This window comes from Oncorhynchus tshawytscha, unplaced genomic scaffold (assembly GCF_018296145.1).
Source record: "Oncorhynchus tshawytscha isolate Ot180627B unplaced genomic scaffold, Otsh_v2.0 Un_contig_1201_pilon_pilon, whole genome shotgun sequence".
Taxonomy (NCBI): domain Eukaryota; kingdom Metazoa; phylum Chordata; class Actinopteri; order Salmoniformes; family Salmonidae; genus Oncorhynchus; species Oncorhynchus tshawytscha.
This window is the reverse complement of record NW_024607675.1, coordinates 14,413-27,184: the sequence shown is the minus strand read 5'-3', so window position 1 is coordinate 27,184 and position 12,772 is coordinate 14,413. Positions and strand designations below refer to the sequence as shown.

At 42.1% G+C, this 12,772-nt stretch overlaps 2 long non-coding RNA genes across 2 annotated transcripts; both read left to right on the top strand.

Moving 5' to 3' along the window:
- The first annotated feature begins 2,796 nt into the window (after positions 1 to 2,796).
- Positions 2,797 to 9,860, top strand: LOC121842804. Its single transcript, XR_006081321.1, has 2 exons — positions 2,797 to 3,198; positions 9,584 to 9,860. It is a non-coding gene; the product is annotated as an uncharacterized LOC121842804 (long non-coding RNA).
- A 1,110-nt stretch (positions 9,861 to 10,970) lies between these two features.
- On the top strand, positions 10,971 to 12,346 carry LOC121842803. Its single transcript, XR_006081320.1, has 3 exons — positions 10,971 to 11,001; positions 11,066 to 11,829; positions 11,909 to 12,346. It is a non-coding gene; the product is annotated as an uncharacterized LOC121842803 (long non-coding RNA).
- The last annotated feature ends 426 nt before the right edge of the window (positions 12,347 to 12,772 follow it).

The following is a 12,772-nucleotide window of genomic DNA, read 5'->3' as shown; positions in this document are numbered from 1 at the left end:
ACCTCTCTATCTCTGTCCCTCTAACTCTGTTCTACCTCTCTATCTCTGTCCCTCTAACTCTGTTCTACCTCTCTATCTCTGTCCCTCTAACTCTGTTCTACCTCTCTATCTCTGTCCCTCTAACTCTGTTCTACCTCTCTATCTCTGTCCCTCTAACTCTGTTCTACCTCTCTATCTCTGTCCCTCTAACTCTGTTCTGTCTCTCTATCTCTGTCCCTCTAACTCTGTTCTACCTCTCTATCTCTGTCCCTCTAACTCTGTTCTACCTCTCTATCTCTGTCCCTCTAACTCTGTTCTGTCTCTCTCTCTGTGTCCCTCTAACTATGTTCTACCTCTCTATCTCTGTCCCTCTAACTCTGTTCTACCTCTCTATCTCTGTCCCTCTAACTCTGTTCTGTCTCTCTCTCTGTGTCCCTCTAACTATGTTCTCCTCTCTATCTCTGTCCCTCTAACTCTGTTCTACCTCTGTCCCTCTAACTCTGTTCTGTCTCTCTATCTCTGTCCCTCTAACTCTGTTCTGTCTCTCTCTCTGGCCCTCTAACTCTGTTCTACCTCTCTATCTCTGTCCCTCTAACTCTGTTCTACCTCTCTATCTCTGTCCTTCTAACTCTGTTCTACCTCTCTATCTCTGTCCCTCTAACTCTGTTCTACCTCTCTATCTCTGTCCCTCTAACTCTGTTCTACCCCTCTATCTCTGTCCCTCTAACTCTGTTCTACCTCTCTATCTCTGTCCCTCTAACTCTGTTCTACCTCTCTATCTCTGTCCCTCTAACTCTGTTCTACCTCTCTATCTCTGGCCCTCTAACTCTGTTCTACCTCTCTATCTCTGGCCCTCTAACTCTGTTCTACCTCTCTATCTCTGGCCCTCTAACTCTGTTCTACCTCTATCTCTGTCCCTCTAACTCTGTTCTACCTCTCTATCTCTGTCCCTCTAACTCTGTTTTACCTCTCTATCTCTGTCCCTCTAACTCTGTTCTACCTCTCTATCTCTGTCCCTCTAACTGTTCTGTCTCTTTCTCTGTCCCTCTAACTCTGTTCTACCTCTCTATCTCTGGCCCTCTAACTCTGTTCTACCTCTCTATCTCTGTCCCTCTAACTCTGTTCTACCTCTCTATCTCTGTCCCTCTAACTCTGTTCTACCTCTCTATCTCTGTCCCTCTAACTCTGTTCTACCTCTCTATCTCTGTCCTTCTAACTCTGTTCTACCTCTCTATCTCTGTCCCTCTAACTCTGTTCTACCTCTCTATCTCTGTCCTTCTAACTATGTTCTACCTCTCTATCTCTGTCCCTCTAACTCTGTTCTACCTCTCTATCTCTGTCCCTCTAACTCTGTTCTGCCTCTCTATCTCTGTCCCTCTAACTCTGTTCTGTCTCTCTATCGCTGTCCCTCTAACTCTGTTCTGTCTCTCTCTGTCCTCTAACTCTGTTCTCCTCTGTCCCTCTAACTCTGTTCTACCTCTCTATCTCTGTCCCTCTAACTCTGTTCTACCTCTCTATCTCTGTCCCTCTAACTCTGTTCTGTCTCTCTATCGCTGTCCCTCTAACTCTGTTCTGTCTCTCTCTCTGTCCCTCTAACTCTGTTCTACCTCTGTCCCTCTAACTCTGTTCTACCTCTCTATCTCTGTCCCTCTAACTGTTCTCTCTTTCTCTGTCCCTCTAACTCTGTTCTACCTCTCTATCTCTGTCCCTCTAACTATGTTCTACCTCTCTATCTCTGTCCCTCTAACTCTGTTCTACCTCTCTATCTCTGTCCCTCTAACTCTGTTCTACCTCTCTATCTCTGTCCCTCTAACTCTGTTCTACCTCTCTATCTCTGTCCCTCTAACTGTTCTGTCTCTTTCTCTGTCCCTCTAACTCTGTTCTACCTCTCTATCTCTGTCCCTCTAACTCTGTTCTACCTCTCTATCTCTGTCCCTCTAACTCTGTTCTACCTCTCTATCTCTGTCCCTCTAACTCTGTTCTACCTCTCTATCTCTGTCCCTCTAACTCTGTTCTACCTCTCTATCTCTGTCCCTCTAACTCTGTTCTGTCTCTCTATCTCTGTCCCTCTAACTCTGTTATACCTCTCTATCTCTGTCCCTCTAACTCTGTTCTACCTCTGTCCCTCTAACTCTGTTCTACCTCTCTATCTCTGTCCCTCTAACTCTGTTCTACCTCTCTATCTCTGTCCCTCTAACTCTGTTCTACCTCTCTATCTCTGGCCCTCTAACTCTGTTCTACCTCTCTATCTCTGGCCCTCTAACTCTGTTCTACCTCTCTATCTCTGGCCCTCTAACTCTGTTATGTCTCTCTATCTCTGTCCCTCTAACCCTGTTCTGTCTCTCTTTCTCTGTCCCTCTAACTCTGTTCTACCTCTCTATCTCTGTCCCTCTAACTCTGTTATGTCTCTCTATCTCTGTCCCTCTAACCCTGTTCTGTCTCTCTATCTCTGTCCCTCTAACTATGTTCTACCTCTCTATCTCTGTCCCTCTAACTCTGTTCTGTCTCTCTATCTCTGTCCCTCTAACTCTGTTCTGTCTCTCTCTCTGGCCCTCTAACTCTGTTCTACCTCTCTATCTCTGTCCCTCTAACTCTGTTCTACTTCTATCTCTGTCCCTCTAACTCTGTTCTGTGTCCCTCTAACTCTGTTCTGTCTCTCTCTGTCCCTCTAACTCTGTTCTGTCTCTCTCTCTGGCCCTCTAACTCTGTTCTACCTCTCTATCTCTGTCCCTCTAACTCTGTTCTACCTCTATCTCTGTCCCTCTAACTCTGTTCTACCTCTCTATCTCTGTCCCTCTAACTCTGTTCTACCTCTCTATCTCTGTCCCTCTAACTCTGTTCTGTCTCTCTCTCTCTGGCCCTCTAACTCTGTTCTACCTCTTCACAGATGCTGAGTCCTCTGTTTCTGCACTGAGATGGCTGTTACATGTAACTGTGTTTCATACATTCACAGATGCTGAGTCCTCTGTTTCTGCACTGAGATGGCTGTTACATGTAACTTTGACTCCATTCAAATAAATCCTAAGAGTTACAGAACACGTACAAGACATGGATGTACTGTGTGTGAGTTTATGTGTTTGTGTGTGTCTGGTTTGGATGATGGGTACTGATGGTGTTTGTTGTTGTCTCATGTGTTTCCATAGTTACGGACCAGTATATGCTGCGGACCCCTACAACCACCCACTTGCTCCAGCAGCCACATACAGCATTGGTGCCATGGTAAAATACACACTTACACACCTCTCTCTGTCTCCTCTTCCTTACTTCTCTCTCTGTCTCCCCTTCCTTCCTCGTCTCTCTCTGTCTCCCCTTCCCTCCTCGTCTCTCTCCGTCTCCCCTTCCCTCCTCGTCTCTCTCCGTCTCACCGTCCTTCCTCCTCTCTCTCTCTCCTTCCTTCCTCCTCTCTCTCCTTCCTCCTCTCTCTCTCTCTGTCTCCTCTCCCTCCTCTCTCTCTGTCTCTCCTTCCTCCTCTCTCTCTGTCTCCCCTTCCTTCCTCTCTCTCTCTCTCTCTCTCTTCCTTCCTCCTCTCTCTCGATCTCCCCTTCCTTCCTCCTCTCTCTCTCTCTCTCTCTCCTTCCTTCCTCCTCTCTCTCGATCTCCCCTTCCTTCCTCTCTCTCTCTCTCTCTCTCTCCTTCCTTCCTCCTCTCTCTCTCGATCTCCACTTCCTTCCTCCTCTCTCTCTCTCTCTCTCTCCTTCCTTCCTCCTCTCTCTCGATCTCCCCTTCCTCCTCTCTCTCTCTCTCTCTCTCTCCTTCCTTCCTCCTCTCTCTCGATCTCCCCTTCCTTCCTCTCTCTCTCTCTCTCTCTCCTTCCTTCCTCCTCTCTCTCGATCTCCCCTTCCTTCCTCCTCTCTCTCGGTCTCCCCCTTCCTTCTCTCTCTCTTTCCTTCCTTCCTCCTCTCTCTCTCCCCTTCCTTCCTCCTCTCTCTCGGTGTCCCCTTCATTCTCTCTCTCTCTCTCCTTCCTTCCTCCTCTCTCTCTCCCTTCCTTCCTCCTCTCTCTCTGTCTCCTCTTCCTCCTCTCTCTCTGTCTCCCCTTCCTTCCCCTCTCTCTCTCTCTCTCTCTTCCTTCCTCCTCTCTCTCTCTCTCTTCCTTCCTCCTCTCTCTCTGTCTCCTCTTCCTCCTCTCTCTCTGTCTCCCCTTCCTTCCTCTCTCTCTCTCTCTCCTTCCTTCCTCCTCTCTCTCTCTCCCCTACCTTCCTCTCTCTCTCTCTCTCCTTCCTTCCTGCTCTCTCTCTGTCTCCCCTTCCTTCCTCCTCTCTCTCTCTGCTTCCTTCCTCCTCTCTCTCTGTCTCCCCTTCCTTCCTCTCTCTCTCTCTCTCCTTCCTTCCTCCTCTCTCTCTGACTCCCTACCTTCCTCTCTCTCTCTCTCTCTCCTTCCTTCCTCCTCTCTCTCTGTCTCCCCTTCCTTCCTCCTCTCTCTCTCCTTCCTTCCTCCTCTCTCTCTCTCCTTCCTTCCTCCTCTCTCTCTGTCTCCTCTTCCTCCTCTCTCTCTGTCTCCCTTCCTTCCTCTCTCTCTCTCTCTCTCTCCTTCCTTCCTCCTCTCTCTCCTTCCTCCTCTCTCTCTCTGTCTCCTCTTCATCCTCTCTCTCTGTCTCTCCTTCCTTCCTCCTCTCTCTCTCTCCTTCCTTCCTCCTCTCTCTCTCTCCTTCCTTCCTCCTCTCTCTCTCTCTTCCTTCCTCATCTCTCTCTGTCTCCTCTTCGTCCTCTCTCTCTGTCTCCCCTACCTTCCTCTCTCTCTCTCTCTCTCCTTCCTTCCTCTCTCTCTCTCTCTCTCTCTCTCTCTCTCTCTCTCTCTCCTTCCTTCCTCCTCTCTCTCTGTCTCCCCTTCCTTTCTCCTCTCTCTCTCTCCTTCCTTCCTCCTCTCTCTCTCTCCTTCCTTCCTCCTCTCTCTCTCTGTCTCTCCTTCCTCCTCTCCTCTCTTGCAATCAGGTGTTTTTCATTCTCTCTTGCTTTTCTGTTTCCTTGTCTTCCTCCGTTCATCCACCTCTCCCTCAATCTATCCCTCTTCACCTCTCCCTCCCTCCCTGAGGGACAGACAGACAGGCGGGCAGGCGGATAGACAGACAGACAGACAGACGGGTGGGTGGGTGGGTGGGTGGGTGGGTGGGTGGGTGGGTGGGTGGGTGGGTGGGTGGACAGACAGGTGGGTGGGCAGGCAGGCAGGCGGACAGACAGACAGACACATCTACTCCGCTAACACAAGCATGGTGCAATGTGATGTGATTCTGTCATACACAATAAAAAGAGCACGGTGTTGATGTTGTTGTTGTTACTGATGTTGTTTTGTGATGTCTCCATATATTAACCCATTGTTTCTCACCCCTCTGAGTAGCCCCTGGCATGAAGGCCTGGCATGAAGGCCTGGCATGATGGCCTGGCATGTCTGCTGGCATGACTGGGTGCACGCTGCATGTGGGGGGGGCCATGTCATCACACTGGGTTTGTAACGGTAACCTAACAAACGGTAAATGGCAGATAGTTGGTCAGGAAGTAGTGTGTGGAGGGTATTCTACACACTTCACAAGTAGACTTAGACAAGTGCTTTACATATACAGTACATATCTTTACATATACAGTACATATCTTTACATATACAGTACATGTCTTTACATATACAGTACATATCTTTACATATACAGTACATATACAGTACATATACAGTACATATCTTTACATATACAGTACATATCTTTACATATACAGTACATATACAGTGCATATCTTTACATATACAGTACGTATACTGTACATATCTTTACATATACAGTACGTATACTGTACATATCTTTACATATATTTACATATACAGTACATATCTTTACATATACAGTACATATCTTTACATATACAGTACATATCTTTACATATACAGTACATATACAGTGCATATCTTTACATATACAGTACGTATACTGTACATATCTTTACATATACAGTACGTATACTGTACATATATTTATATATATTTACATATACAGTACATATCTTTACATATACAGTACATATACAGTACATATCTTTACATATACAGTACGTATACTGTACATATCTTTACATATACAGTACGTATACTGTACATATATTTACATATATTTACATATACAGTACATATCTTTACATATACAGTACATATACAGTACATATCTTTACATATACAGTACGTATACTGTACATATCTTTACATATCTTTACATATACAGTACATATCTTTACATATACAGTACATATCTTTACATATACAGTACATATCTTTACATATACAGTACGTATACAGTACATATCTTTACATATACAGTACATATCTTTACATATACAGTACATATCTTTACATATACAGTACATATACAGTACATATCTTTACATATCTTTACATATACAGTACATATCTTTACATATACAGTACATATACAGTACATATCTTTACATATCTGTACATATACAGTACATATACAGTACATATCTTTACATATCTTTACATATACAGTACATATCTTTACATATACAGTACATATCTTTACATATACAGTACATATCTTTACATATACAGTACGTATACAGTACATAGCTTTACATATACAGTACATATCTTTACATATACAGTACATATACAGTACATATCTTTACATATCTTTACATATACAGTACATATCTTTACATATACAGTACATATCTTTACATATACAGTACATATACAGTACATATCTTTACATATCTTTACATATACAGTACATATCTTTACATATACAGTACATATCTTTACATATCTGTACATTACATACATATACAGTACATATCTTTACATATCTTTACATATACAGTACATATCTTTACATATACAGTACATATCTTTTACATATACAGTACATATCTTTACATATACAGTACATATACAGTACATATCAGTACATATCTTTACATATACAGTACATATCTTTACATATACAGTACATATCTTTACATATACAGTACATATACAGTACATATCTTTACATATACAGTACATATACAGTACATATCTTTACATATCTGTACATATACAGTACATATACAGTACATATCTTTACATATCTTTACATATACAGTACATATCTTTACATATACAGTACATATCTTTACATATACAGTACATATCTTTACATATACAGTACATATCTTTACATATACAGTACATATACAGTACATATATTTACATATACAGTACGTATACATTACATAGCTTTACATATACAGTACATATCTTTACATATACAGTACTTATACAGTACATATCTTTACATATACAATACATATACAGTACATATCTTTACATATACAGTACATATCTTTACTTATACAGTACATAGCTTTACAAATACAGTACATATACAGTACATATCTTTACATATACAGTACATATACAGTACATATCTTTACATATACAATACATATACAGTACATATCTTTACATATACAATACATATACAGTACATATCTTTACATATACAATACATATACAGTACATAGCTTTACAAATACAATACATATACAGTACATATCTTTACATATACAGTACTTATACAGTACATATCTTTACATATACAGTACATATCTTTACATATACAGTACTTATACAGTACATATCTTTACATATACAGTACATATCTTTACATGTACAGAACATATACAGTACATATACAGTACATGTCTTTATGGCTGTTGTTTGCATAGAATTAGAAAACAATATATGAGAAGAATATCTCTATGGTTACATGTGTGTTTCAGATGCTTTACATACAGCATATCTCTATGGTTACACGTGTGTTTCAGATGCTTTACATACAGCATATCTCTATGGTTACGCGTGTGTTTCAGATGCTTTACATACAGCATATCTCTATGGTTACACGTGTGTTTCAGATGCTTTACATAGAGCATATCTCTATGGTTACGTGTGTGTTTCAGATGCTTTACATACAGCATATCTCTATGGTTACGCGTGTGTTTCAGATGCTTTACATACAGCATATCTCTATGGTTACGCGTGTGTTTCAGATGCTTTACATACAGCATATCTCTATGGTTACGTGTGTGTTTCAGATGCTTTACATACAGCATATCTCTATGGTTATGTGTGTGTTTCAGATGCTTTACATACAGCATATCTCTATGGTTACATGTGTGTTTCAGATGCTTTACATACAGCATATCTCTATGGTTACATGTGTGTTTCAGATGCTTTACATACAGTTTATCTCTATGGTTACGTGTGTGTTTCAGATGCTTTACAAACGGTTTATCTCTATGGTTACGCGTGTGTTTCAGATGCTTTACATACAGTTTATCTCTATGGTTACGCGTGTGTTTCAGATGCTTTACATACAGTTTATCTCTATGGTTACATGTGTGTTTCAGAATGATTTACATACAGCATATCTCTATGGTTACGCGTGTGTTTCAGAATGATTTACATACAGCATATCTCTATGGTTACGTGTGTGTTTCAGAATGATTTACATACGGTTTATCTCTGTGGTTACGTGTGTGTTTCAGAATGATTTACTTACAGTTTATCTCTATGGTTACGCGTGTGTTTCAGAATGATTTACAGATGTCTCTATGGTTCCGACGTCTCTATGTTTCAGAATGCTATAGAAGTACATTACTATATATCAGTCCCTCCAGGATTGTGTTTGGATTTTCTGTGATATTTGCAGGTAAAAATGCTCGATTCTGTTTTAGCAATTCTGACAATTCTGGCAATATGCAATGATTTTGTCCAGTTTGTCGTGAAAATACGCTGATGAGGGAAAAGGTTTTTGATGCGTGGCTTGTTTTAACCATGTTATGTGGTAAAAGTGCGGTGATTGGTTGAAATTGCAAGTTCTCATTTCGTACTGCGTTGATGGGTCAGTTTTATGCAATAACGTTGCAATGATTTGACTGTTTCTTGCTGAAATAATGAGGCCATCCATCAGGTTTTCAAGCCCTCACGTAATATGTGGGAAATGGTTGACTTTGCTAAAAAACTTTGCGATTGTAAAATTGCTGATATATACTTTGTCTATGTTGTGTTTCAGAATTCTTACATTATCTCTATGGTTACGTATGTGTTTCAGAATGCTTACATTATCTCTACGGTTACGTATGTGTTTCAGAATGCTTACATTATTTCTATGGTTACGTGTGCGTTTCAGAATTCTTACATTATCTCTATGGTTACGTGTGCATTTCAAAATGCTTACATTATCTCTATGGTTACGTGTGCGTTTCAGAATGCTTACATTATCTGTATGGTTACGTGTGTGTTTCATAATGCTTACATTATCTCTATGGTTACGTGTGCGTTTCAGAATTCTTACATTATCTCCATGGTTACGTGTGCGTTTCAGAATGCTTACATTATCTCTATGGTTACGTGTGTGTTTCATAATGCTTACATTATCTCTATGGTTACGTGTGCGTTTCAGAATTCTTACATTATCTCCATGGTTACGTGTGCGTTTCATAATGCTTACATTATCTCTATGGTTACGTGTGCGTTTCAGAATGCTTACATTATCTCTATGGTTACGTGTGTGTTTCAGAATGCTTACATTATCTCTATGGTTACGTGTGTGTTTCAGAATCCGTTTGCCCCGTTGGCTGATGCCAAGACGAGGAGTCATGCTGACGACGTGGGGCTGGTGTTGTCCTCCCTGCAGGCTAGTATATACAGGGGAGGTTACAGCCGCTTCGCCCCATACTAACCCACCAACCAACCTCCCTAAAACCATACAACAACCAATTACTACCCTACCAACCAACCAACCAACCTCCCCACAACCAAACAACATCCAATCCTTTCTGACAGGGACACAACCGAGCAACCAACCAACCTCCCCACAACCAAACAACATCCAATCCTTTCTGACAGGGACACAACCGAGCAACCAACCAACCAACCAACAAACCACACAACCAACAAACCAGTATGTGAGTGAGACAGACAGAGAGAGAGACAGAGAAAGAACTTTGAGGCCTGGGTATCGCAATATATGCTGTTGAGCATGATTTTAGCAGCTCCTAAGAGAGAGGGAAGTCAGTCAACTAAAAAGAAGGATATTTATACCTCAGATATTGTGTGCTGTTCATTTTGATACAGTGGGTTTTTCATTTGTAAAGGTTAGTAGATTGTCCGTGTTGGTAGAGCTATAGAGGAGCTACTAGATTTAAAACCTTACCATTGTAAAACAACACATTTCAACTGTTAGGGCTTCGTGAAAAGACAAACCAATCCTGTAAAATACATTGTAGAATGAGATCCCGTTTTGTAAGAGTGTTTACATGATTGTAGGGTTTGGATTCCTTTGACATTCTCTCTGTTAGCGTCTACGTTGTTTCCTAGCTACTGGGGTTAGGATTAGGAACGGGGTTAAAGTTAAGGACTGGGCAAGTGTTAGGGTTAGGATTAGGTTAGGATTATGGTTAAGGTTGGGATTAGGTTAGGATTAGGGTTAAGGTTGGGGTTAAGGTTAGGTTAGGATTAGGGTTAAGGTTGGGATTAGGTTAGGTTAGGTTAGGATTAGGTTAGGATTAGGGTTAAGGTTGGGATTAGGTTAGGATTAGGGTTAAGGTTGGGGTTAAGGTTAGGTTAGGATTAGGTTAGGATTAGGTTAAGGTTGGGATTAGGTTAGGTTAGGGTTAGGTTGGGGTTAAGGTTAGGTTAGGATTAGGGTTAAGGTTGGGATTAGGTTAGGTTAGGTTAGGATTAGGTTAGGATTAGGGTTAAGGTTAGGATTAGGTTAGGATTAGGGTTAAGGTTGGGGTTAAGGTTAGGTTAGGATTAGGTTAGGATTAGGGTTAAGGTTGGGATTAGGTTAGGATTAGGGTTAGGGTTAAGGTTAAGGGGTTAGGTTAGGTTAGGTTAGGATTAGGGTTAAGGTTGGGATTAGGTTAGGATTAGGTTAGGATTATGGTTAAGGTTGGGATTAGGTTAGGATTAGGGGTTAAGGTTGGGGTTAAGGTTAGGTTAGGATTGGGGTTAAGGTTGGGGTTAGGTTAGGTTAGGATTAGGGTTAAGGTTGGGATTAGGTTAGGATTAGGGTTAGGGTTAAGGTTGGGGTTAGGTTAGGTTAGGATTGGGGTTAAAGTTAAGGACTGGGCAAGTGTTAGGGTTAGGATCAGGTTAGGATTAGGGTTAGGGTTAAGGTTGGGGTTAGGTTAGGTTAGGATTGGGGTTAAGGTTGGGGTTAGGTTAGGTTAGGTTAGGATTGGGGTTAAAGTTAAGGACTGGGCAAGTGTTAGGGTTAGGATCAGGTTAGGATTAGGGTTAGGGTTAAGGTTGGGTTAGGTTAGGTTGAGATTGGGGTTAAAGTTAAGGACTGGGCAAGTGTTAGGGTTAGGATTAGGTTAGGATTAGGGTTAAGTTTGGGGTTAGGTTAGGATTGGGATTAAAGTTAAGGACTGGGCAAGTGTTAGGGTTAGGATTAGGGTTAAAGTTGGGATTAGGTTAGGATTAGGGTTAAGGTTGAGGTCAGGGCTGAAGCTCAGGGTTAGGATTAAGGTTATGGTTGGGGAGGTGGGGGTAAAATGGGGTATTAGAAAGGCACCGAAAGGTTGCAAGATCGAGTCCCCCTGCTGACAAGGTCAAAATCTTGCGTTCTACCCCTGAACAAGGCAGTTAACCCACTGTTCCTAGGCCGTCATTGTAAATAAGAATTTGTTCTTAACTGACATGCCTAGTTAAATAAAGTTAAAATAGAAATTAGACCAGGTGATGGAAAGACAGAGATGGAGGGGAGGTGGGGGTAAAATGGAGTACTATAAACCCACAACACAGTGCTGTGTCATTATTAGACCAGGTGATGGGAAAGAGAGAGATGGAGGGGAGGTGGGGGTAAAATGGGGTACTATAAACCCACAACACAGTGCTGTGTCATTATTAGACCAGGTGATGGGATGGAGGGGAGGTGGGGGTAAAATGGGGTACTATAAACCCACAACACAGTGCTGTGTCATTATTAGACCAGGTGATGGGAAAGAGAGAGATGGAGGAGGTGGGGGTAAAATGGGGTACTATAAACCCACAACACAGTGCTGTGTCATTATTAGACCAGGTGATGGGATAGAGAGAGATGGAGGGGAGGTGGGGGTAAAATGGGGTACTATAAACCCACAACACAGTGCTGTGTCATTATTAGACCAGGTGATGGGAAAGAGAGAGATGGAGGGGGAGGTGGGGGTAAAATGGGGTACTATAAACCCACAACACAGTGCTGTGTCATTATTAGACCAGGTGATGGGAAAGAGAGAGATGGAGGGGAGGTGGGGGTAAAATGGGGTACTATAAACCCACAACACAGTGCTGTGTCATTATTAGACCAGGTGATGGGAAAGAGAGAGATGGAGGGGGGGTAAAATGAGGTGGGGGACCAGGTGAAGGGGTACTATAAACCCACAACACAGTGCTGTGTCATTATTAGACCAGGTGATGGGAAGAGAGATGGAGGGGAGGTGGGGGTAAAATGGGGTACTATAAACCCACAACACAGTGCTGTGTCATTATTAGACCAGGTGATGGGAAAGAAAGGTTGGAGGGGGAGGTTCCCGGGGTACTATAAACCCACAACACAGTGCTGTGTCAGTATTAGACCAGGTGATGGGAAAGAGAGATGGAACTTATTATGGTGTGGATGATGCGTAGTCGGCAGTGTGCTAAACAGTGAGGACGTTGATGTGTGGATTAGATCATGATGGTTGTGATTGTCATCGTTTATCACTCAAAGCCAAAGGTTCAGATGTTCCCGGGGTTTTCCATCTGTGTGTGCAGTCAG